This window comes from Triticum dicoccoides, unplaced genomic scaffold (genome assembly GCF_002162155.2).
Source record: "Triticum dicoccoides isolate Atlit2015 ecotype Zavitan unplaced genomic scaffold, WEW_v2.0 scaffold53052, whole genome shotgun sequence".
Taxonomy (NCBI): Eukaryota; Viridiplantae; Streptophyta; class Magnoliopsida; order Poales; family Poaceae; genus Triticum; species Triticum dicoccoides.
Window position 1 is genome coordinate 118,563 of NW_021279684.1, and position 10,558 is coordinate 129,120.

The 10,558-nt window shown below is 42.4% G+C and overlaps 1 long non-coding RNA gene across 2 annotated transcripts; it reads left to right on the top strand.

The window, feature by feature from the left end:
* Nucleotides 1-8,303: 8,303 nt before the first annotated feature.
* On the top strand, nt 8,304-9,700 carry LOC119346858. Of its 2 annotated transcripts, none has more exons than XR_005167971.1 (3): nt 8,304-8,412; nt 8,562-8,747; nt 9,401-9,700. It is a non-coding gene; the product is annotated as an uncharacterized LOC119346858 (long non-coding RNA). The 2 variants fall into 2 exon arrangements; XR_005167972.1 differs by lacking the exon at nt 9,401-9,700 and adding an exon at nt 8,845-9,145.
* Nucleotides 9,701-10,558: the final 858 nt, after the last annotated feature.

Below are 10,558 nucleotides of genomic sequence, written 5' to 3' on the forward strand. Positions count from 1 at the left end.
GTCATCTAAATCATCACGTGATCCAAATCAACTAAACCATGTCCGATCATCACGTGAGATGGAGTAGGATTCAATGGTGAACATCACTATGTTGATCATATCTACTGTATGATTCACGCTCGACCTTTCGGTCTCCAGTGTTCCGAGGCCATATCTGCATATGCTAGGCTCGTCAAGTTTAACCCAAGTATTCTGCGTGTGCAAAACTGGAGCCTATCACACCCGATCATCACGTGGTGTCTCAGCACGAAGAACTGTCGCAACGTTGCATACTCAGGGAGAACACTTGTACCTTGAAATTTAGTGAGAGATCATCTTATAATGCTACCGTCAAACTAAGCAAAATAAGATGCATAAAGGATAAACATCACATGCAATCAATATAAGTGATATGATATGGCCATCATCATCTTGTGCCTTTGATCTCCATCTCCAAAGCACCGTCATGATCACCATCATCACCGGCACTACACCTTGATCTCTATCGTAGCATCATTGTCACCTTGCCAACTATTGTTTCTACGACTATCGCTACCGCTTAGTGATAGAGTAAAAAACAATTACATGGCGATTGCATTGCATACAATAAAGCGACAACCATATGGCTCCTGCCAGTTGCCGATAACTCTGTTACAAAACATGATCATCTCATACAATAAAATTTAGCATCATGTCTTGACCATATCACATCAAAACATGCATTGCAAAAACAAGTTAGACGTCCTGTACTTTGTTGTTGCAAGTTTTACGTGGCTGCTATGGCTGAGAAAGAACCGTTCTTACCTACGCATCAAAACCACAATGATTTTTTTTCAAGTATGTGCTATTTTAACCTTCAACAAGGACCGGGCATAGCCACAATCGATTCAACCAAAGTTGGAGAAACTGACACCCTCCAGCCACCTGTGTGCGAAGCACTGATACATCTCCAACGTATCTACTTTTCCAAACACTTTTGCCCTTGTTTTGGACTCTAACTTGCATGATTTGAATGAAACTAACCTGGACTGACGTTGTTTTCAGCAGAACTGCCATGGTGTTGTTTATTGTGCAGAAAACAAAAGTTCTCAGAATGACCTGAAAATCCACGGGGGTAACTTTTGGAAAATATAAAAAATACTGGTGAAAGAATCAAGGCCAGGGGCCCACACCCTAGCCACGAGGGTGGGGGCGCACCCCCCCTGTCTCATGGCCCCCCTGATGCTCCACCAACCTCAACTCCAACTCTATATATTTCGTTTCGCGAAGAAAAAAACCAGAAAAAAAGTTTCATCACATTTTACGATACGGAGCCGCCGCCAAGCCCTGTTCTCTCTCGGGAGGGCTGATCTGGAGTCCGTTCGGGGCTCTGGAGAGGGGGATTCGTCGTTGTCGTCATCATCAACCATCCTCCATCACCAATTTCATGATGCTCACCGCCGTGCGTGAGTAATTCCATCGTAGGTTTGCTGGACGGTGATGGGTTGGATGAGATTTACCATGTAATCAAGTTAGTTTTGTTAGGGTTTGATCCCTAATATCCACTATGTTCTGAGATTGATGTTGCTATGACTTTGCTATGCTTAATGCTTTTCACTAGGGCCCGAGTGCCATGATTTCAGATTTGAACCTATTATGTTTTCATGAATATATGTGAGTTCTTGATCCTATCTTGCAAGTCTATAGTCACCTATTATGTGTTATGATCCAACAACCCCGAAGTGACAATAATCGGTATACTTCTCGGTGATGACCATAATTTGAGGAGTTCATGTATTCACTATGTTCTAATGCTTTGTTCTGGTTCTCTATTAAAAGGAGGCCTTAATATCCCTTAGTTTCCACTAGGACCTCGCAGCCACGGGAGGGTAGGACAAAAGATGTCATGCAAGTTCTTTTCCATAAGCACGTATGACTATATTCGGAATACATGCCTACATTACATTGATGAACTGGAGCTAGTTCTGTGTCACCCTATGTTATAGCTATTACATGACGAAACACATCCGACATAATTATCCATCATTGATCCAATGCCTACGAGCTTTTCACATATTGTGCTTCACTTATTTACGTTTCCGTTGCTACTGTTACAACTACTACAAAACTGTTATCTTTACTTTTGACACTGTTACCATTACTATCATATTATTTTGCTACTAAATACTTTGCTGTAGATACTAAGTTATCTAGGTGTGGTTGAATTGACAACTCAACTGCTAATACTTAATAATATTCTTTGGCTCCCCTTGTGTCGAATCAATAAATTTGGGTTGAATACTCTACCCTCGAAAGCTGTTGCGATCCCCTACACTTGTGGGTTATCAAGACTAATTTCTGGCGCCGTTGCCGGGGAGCATAGCTCTATTCTTTGAGTAACTTGGGATTTATATCTACTGATCACTATGAGGAACTTGAAATACGAAAGAACAAAGATTTTTCCCTCAACTACGAGGGGAGGTAAGGAACTACCATCTAGCTCTGCACTAGATTCTCCTTCTGTTTTGAGTAAGCTTGCGACACCTAAACCTGCTACTGCTATGAACTCTGATATGTCGCATGTTATTGATGATGCCACTTCTGCTATGCATGATACTTATGATGAAACTACTTCTGTGCGTGATACTACTTTGCTATTGGGTGAATTTCTTGATGAACAACTTGCTATGGTTAGAGAGATTGAAATTATTGATGATAGTGATGTTGAAAGTTCTCCCCCTGATTATGAATTGCATGTTGTTCCTAAGGGTTATGTTATGGATGAAGAAGCTGCTAGAGCTATTTTTGCTTGCAAGGATAGATATTATCTTAAGAAGTTATTAGCTAAATGGAAGCAGCAATCTCTTAATGCTAGAATGAAACCCGACCCCGCTTTTGCTACTTCACCTATCTGTGTTACTGATAATGTCGTGGAATTATCACGTCAGATGTCCTAGTGTGAGGAATTAGTCGTGAGGCCAACGCATCTATGCGGTAGCTTGAAGGGGTTGGTCGGAATCAGATATGCGAGGCAATCAACACACAAGACAAAGATTTAGACAGCTTCGGGCCCCGGGAAACATCATCCGGTAATAACCCTACATGCTGCTTGTGGCTAGGTCTCATTATGATAATGAGGGAGTCGCCGGTAAGCCGGCTCTTGTGTCTAGCCCTAGAGATTGTTTCTTCTTTCATGTCCCTCTTTAGGGAGCCCTGCCCCTCCTTATATAAGTTAGAGGGGCGGGTTACATGTGGAGTCCTAATAGGACCAGGACTAGTCTATCTTCTCTTACAAGTTAAATACAAGTCCGGCTCTTGCTTCCTCATAAAGGAAGTATTTTTCATCCCTTTCCTCTTAGGCCGGCCCATCATAACGTGAGCCGGCCTTCTGGGCTTTGGGCCTTGTTGTCCATCTGACCCGCCCGCCTGGTTACTAATGAGCAGCCAATATCGGTGGGTTATCTGTGAATCGCCAAGCTCCAGGTGGGTCACCAGTGAGTCGCCACGCTCCAGCCGGGTCGTACACCCGGCGGGTTACACTGCGGGGTATATCCCCGACATTAGCCCCCAGTTTAATTTGGATTTATCCATGTTAAACTGATCCTGTAGAACAAACACAAGAACAAATTTGACAGATTGTGTTCCGGGTTAAAAATTCTTGTAAGCCGGCACCTGATCATCCTTAATTTCTTGTGCTCCAGGTTAAATATTCTCCTGAGCTGGGACCTGATTATCCTTAAGTCCAATTGTCATTTCCTTCATCTAGAAAATCCGGGTCAATAAGCTAGCTTCATACTCAATTTGCTGATGTTGGTTTCTCACAGAAAAAAGTTGTGAAGAATAATCCACTTGAGTCGGCTTCCAAGGCGTCGGGTTAAATAATTTTGGTCTTCAAATACTCATCTGATATTCAGCCGGCATGAAGATGTAAAACTTGCCGGTTTATCATTACCAAAAATTGTCGGATTATAAAACAGACGATCCGGGTCATAATTGTTGTTGACACCGGTTTATGTAATTGATCCTCCTGATTTGCTCAAAACTGATAATTTGAAGATTTTTCTCCCTTATATCCATATTACCTGTAGCCCCCAAGTCTTGAGCAGAACAAAGTGATGGTTTAAGACTTTCTCCAATAGATGTTGCAACCTTGAAGAAATCCGGTTTATTCATCTCAATCATATAAACTGAATATTCCACACATGTAGCCCCCAAGTGCCAGTTTGTCATGTTTGCAGCAACCTGGGACTTATAATTGCTTTATGCTCATGAAAACTTCAACCAGTGTAGCCCCCAAGGGCCGGGTCATTATGCAATAATGAGCATGGACTTTGTAGATATAACCATGTAAATTTGAACAACAGTGTATAGCCCCCAAGGGCCGGCTTAGTAAGATAATACTGAGCTGGGACTTTGTATATAATTGATAATAGCATCATATAATATAGTCTCCACCATGGGGCTTGAACCCATGTCCACAAGGTTAAGAGCTTTGTACTCCACCAACTAAATAGTGGACCGTTCAATATAATGGAGTAATGCTTGTGTACCTTGAATTTTTGACAGGAGCAATTGGTAGCCCCCAAGGGCCAACTCATTTAGAATGTGATGAGTTGAGTCTTCAATAAGTTGAGCAAAAAATGACTTTGCATTAGCCCCCAAGTGCCATGGTGCATGCTGGCAGTGACATGGGACTTGCATATTTGATATAATCCCAATCTGAATAATGTAGCCCCCAAGTGCCGGGTCATAAGCCTGCAATGACTCGGGACTATTCCTTCCATTGTAGAATAAATCATATCCATTGATAAAAATAATAGCCGTTGCGCTAAAGCGATTTTGGAAACCTCAACATAACACCGGTTATTGATAATCACAATAGAAATCCAGCCATGTTGGCTATTCAAGATTTGAATAATATAATCCGGTATAGAAACCTCAATCATTCAATATCATCATGAAAATCCAGCCAATTTTGGCTATTAAAGATTTGAATACCTCATCGGTTGACAAGTAAATCCAGAGTTTAAATACCTGGCGGCTCTTGGCCGATGAAGACTTAATGCGCATTCATTGTAAACCGGAATTTTTGTAACCCGGTGGCCTATAGCCCTTGAGAAAATCAATAATTGATAACCCTTTTGAGACACCAATTTCAATGATGATCTTTGACTGAAGCATTTATATAAGTCATAATTCTGCAAATCCTGCATAGAGTTTAAACAACATATGCCCTGGCGACTTAACGTCAATAGCCAGGGCGGGTAACCACCCAAATGTAGTCTTATCCTGCACACAAGTAGATTACAAGATCCCTATGATCCTTTGAATGATACCGCCAGTTTATGTGACCCGGACAGTGAAGTTGATTCTGTAAGAGCCGGCACATATGATATTTGTGACAACTCAAATACTTGCGATTGTATAAAAACAGATAAAAAAATTCAGGCTTCTGATTCGAATACGATCAGTAAACCGTTCCAAAGGGGTTGAGCTAAGATTCGAATACCATCATATAGCCCCCAGTGGCTTTGGCGTTGCCGATCAAGAGGGTACCGACAGCTATGTTCTCTTTGGTTCGAATACGATCTATGTTTGAACAGGAAGCCCCCAAATGACCTTGAGAGTTGTTTAACGACGCTGATTCGAATACGATCCACGTCAGACCCAAAAGAGGTTAAGCTATGATTCGGATACGATCAAGAAGCCCCCTAGTGAGTTTGGCAGTGTGCCGATCAAGAGGGTTTCGACAGCTATGTTCTCTTTGGTTCGAATACGACCTATGTTTGAACAGGAAGCCGCCAAATGACCATATATTAGCATTGCACCGATCAAGAGGGTACCGACAGCTATGCTCGATGAGCAGGAAGCCCCCAAGTGACCATAATAAGATAAGCCGTAAGGCAGGATACCTATGTTTGAACCGCGCATCATGGCAGCAAGTTCTTTTTGGCAACCTTCAATTTTTTTTAAAACTCGAACTTGCGAGAGGTTAATTCTTTTTGAACCGGAACTTTAAACCGGATTTGAAAGCGTCAAAAATTTGTGAGGGACAAATTTACCTTGAGCCAGATTTTGAACCGGATTTGAGAGCTTCAGTGCTTTGTGGGAGAAAGATGTCTCTTGAACCGGATTTTAAACCAGAGTCCTTATTTTGAGCCGGAAATCTTCTGACGGCTTTTAAAATTTCATCGATCTAGCAGTAATCTTCGGGGCCTGGGTTATTTTTTCCTTCAATGACCCGGAGTTCTTGAATTCATTGAAACCGGCCAATTTTGCCGATTCATACCATTGTAGCCCCCGAGTCTCAAGACGACTCGAGGAGTTGGCTTGAGATTCTCCATATTTTACCATAGCAGAAGGTATACATCATTGGCATTGATAGCGTGATGTGAATCCACAGAAGGTTGAGGTGACTGTGGCGGGTTATAAATGATCCCGTATGAGCCGTGTCTGCAACTCGGCCAATGGCTCCTTCCAACTGGCCGTTTGAAGTTAACCAAACTGTAGCGGCGGCGACTTGTGCACCTGCCCATTGAACCATCCACTGTAGACGGCGGCTGATAATATATGATAATTTGCCTCTACTTTGTTGGAAGAAAACCGGCCTTCCCAAGTAGTGACTTTCTCATACTCAATAAACAGCTCATCCAGACAAGTGCGGCTCGGTGTGTCGATATAGACCAGGCCGCGAGAGACGGACGGTAAAGACGACCCTAACATCAGAGGCGGCATAGACAGATGAACCGGCCCTGGCGTTGTAAGCCGGTGCGGACGGGCATGTTTTCCTCCTTGTTGTAAGCCGGCGTAGTCGAGAGAGACGGCCATGGCATTGTAAGCCGGTGCGGACAGGCAAGTTGTCCTCCTTATTGTAAGCCGGCGTAGTCGAGAGAGACGGCCATGGCGTTGTAAGCCAGTACGGACAAAAGAGTCGGCCGCAGCGTTGGAAACAGCAAGGACGCGGGCGAGTCGGCCGCGGGCGCGGACGACGAGTCTGTTGCGTGCGTTGATGTAGCGGGAGCGGCGACTTGCGCACGTATCCGTCCATAACACGGCACGAATATTGGCGCACGCTCCTTTGTGACACCTTTGTAATAAATAATGGTCCTGCAAAAAAAATACCACATACCAGTGTAATTGTTCTCAAATAAAATATATGCTAATAAAATACTTAGACAAAATAGCAATGTTTTGGGACGTCAGACTTTCTTTGCGTGGACCAAAGTTTAACCGGGACATACGGAGGACTAGCAGCACAGCAGCTTACTGCGCACCGCCTCTCTCATGTGGATGCATCAAGTTGCGTCGTGCAGATGAACCGATGAACGCTAGCACTGCTTCTGTAGTACTCCCTCCGTCTGAAAATACTTGTCATCAAAATAAATAAAGGGGATGTATCTAGATGTATTTTAGTTCTATATACATTCCTTTTTATCCATTTTGATGACAAGTATTTTCGGACGGAGGGAGTACTTGTTTGAACTGGCGGAACCAGCACTACTTGACAAAATTTAAGCCTGCTGTGATGTGCTACTCCAGTCTGTGACCATCGATTGCTTGTCCTCCTCCATAAATCGTAGCCTCACGCGCCACCTTAGCCCGTGACTACTGACTGCTTTAACTGATCTGTAGTCTTGGCTAAGGCTTATACCACATATTTTACTGTAGTGGCGAGAGAGAATTGCAAAGAGTGCACCCGCTCAGCATCGACGGATGATTGCAGCTATGGAGGCGGCCCATCGAACTTGGTGTCCTGGACGCTTGTCTCCAGTAAATATTTCCTCTGTGCACACTCGTACAAGTTTTGTCTGAGCAAGCAGCTTGAGGGCCTTTTGTTTTGTTGGGTAGCTTTAGGTGCGTGCTTACCTCTTTATCTATACTTCTATACTTATAATAATTACAGACTCCCTAAAAATTATCACGTTAATCAGAAAATAGAAGCCGTTAATCTGGTGGGGCCGAGTTATTACGGTTTAGATCAGCCGATACAATATCAATATTTAGTCAAAAATTTAAAAGACATTTTCTGGTGGGACCGTGTTACTACGTGTAGATCAACCAATATAACCCGCTGTTTGTTCAACTCTGTGAAGATATTTTTATTTATTTAATGGCTGACGTAACTTTCTCAAATTTGTGACAAAAGAAATGGATCCTAACCGCCATTCCATTCCATCTATTATTCCACCAATCACTCCTCCCTATTTTCTCTCTCTCCTCCCAATGGAATTATTCCATTGTCCCGTCCTCTCTCCAATCTCTCTCTCCCGCATGGACTCTATTCCTCATCTCCCCCCGCATGGAAACTGTTCGGCCTTCCCTTCCTCTCTCTATATCTCTTTCCCCCGTGGAATCCAATGCCATGATCATTCTCAAACTGATGTAAACAAGGGCGCGGATCTGGCGTGGTGAATTGACTAATTGCATCAAATTTGTTTTCCTCATCTAGATCAAGTTCGTTACTCACACTGTTTTGTGCAGATTTTTTTCTTCATCTGTTTACATAGCTTTTCTTCTGGATTTCAATTCAACTATTTATTGTTGTGTCCTTCGGGCGTGTTGTACGTGCTCCAATTCATCCTAATTAGTCCTTTATTTGTTAGATTCAGATTGAATCCCAAAATCTACTCATATACAACAATTGGATAGCTCGAATGCAAATCTCGCTTTCCCTCATGGAGATCAATGCCATGGAATCTGGCAAACTGATGCAAAGAAGTTAAGGCATGGATCTGGCATGGTCAAGGGGCTTATTACCCCAAATTTGTTTTCATCATCTACATGAGCTGGTTCGTTTCTCACACTATTGTCTAGAGATTTTATTCTTTATCTTTTTACTATAACTTTTCTTTTGGATTCTGATACGTATTGGAATTTTCTGTCAAGAAACATGAGGCGTGTATCTATAGTGCATCGACAACTGGAAAAACCTGCAGATTGGATGCGAAAGAGGACGGGACTGTGTTATCTGGGGTGATGCTCCGATGAAAGTGTCATCGCCCGATGAGCCGATGGTGAGTACGGCCCGAGGAAGATCCAAGAGCTTATTTGATCTAACATGTATATCTGATGCTGAAGAAGACCGGACTGCATAGGCTAAGTTGATGAGGGCGCCCTTACCTGATGAGCCGATAGTGAGTACTGGCCAGTGGCAGCTCCATGAGCTTCTCTAATCTAATATGTATGTGCTGGCTGCATCCCGTGTCTACAGATACAGGCAAAGGTTATTTGATTCAAATAGGTACCTATGTCGTACGTGCTAAACAAGTTCTTTTGAGAAAAGAGAGCTGGTGTTTTCACTATTAGATTGAGTGCGTTTTAGATTTGGGTAGTGCAACTTCATCACCAATTAATTAATTGCTTTTGCATGTAGCACACATATATATGGCTGGTGGTGGCGTGATTCTTATGTATAGTGCATCGACGATTGGAAAAACTGCAGATTGGATGCAATAGAGGACGGGACTGTGTTATCTGAGGTGATGCTCCGGAGAAAGCATCATTGCCCGATGAGCCGATTGTGATTACTGGCCGGACGAGGATCCTTTAGCTTATTTGATCGAACCTGTACATCGGATGCAAAAGAATACCAGCCTGCATAGGCTGAGTTGATGAGTCGATGAGGGCATCTTTGCCCGATGAGCCCATAGTGAGTACTGGCTAGCGGCAGCTCCATGCGCTTCTCTGATCAAACATGTACGTGTTGGCTGCATCCTGTGTCTACAGATGCGGGCAAGGTAATTTGAATCAAACAGGTACCTACGCCATACGTGCTAAACAAGTTCTTTTGAGAAAAAAAGAGCTAGTGTTTTCACTATTAGCTTGAGTGTTTTAGATTTGGGTAGTGCAAGCACCAAATATAATTACTTTTGCATCAATCACACACACATATATATATATGGCTTCTGATAGTGTTGTGTTCTTATGATTTGACTTTAGGCGTGGGGTAGGTATGATAACTCGACATATCTCCTTACTTTTGCGAAATTCAGAATCATTATATGGTGAATTTCCATACTAATGGGCTACTAAAGGGGAAAAAAATTTGCACCGGCTTTCTATGTATCACCCGTGAGAAAGATGTCTGGAGAACACAGACATCTATGTCATATACCGATGCACATATGTGTGCGACGATTTTATTTTTAGAGATTTGATCATTACTAAAATAAATTAAAATCTCTATCACCTAAAGATGTAGTTTAGAGGGAATATACAAAATAAGTAATCTCTTTCGATGCAAGTAATATGACATATTTTCACCCACCTCTCCCCTCAAAAATATATGACATATTTCCAAATAGAACATGGTGCATGGATTTACTATTCATCACCAAGAAAAAAATGACTACCCTCATGTACTCCTGATAAAACACTTTTCACAAATATTGTATGTAGTATTAGTGCATGATCATGACCAAATCCTAATTTAGATATGGTCTAAAGGAACAATAAGAAAGTGTTGTCGATGGAAATTGTTGAATGTATGTAATAATGTACGACCAAATTACATCGTATTCTTTGGAAAAAGGACAACAAACGATTGTTTCATTTGCAACACAGCCCACCAACACACATGCAACCTTCCTATTTTTTTTTT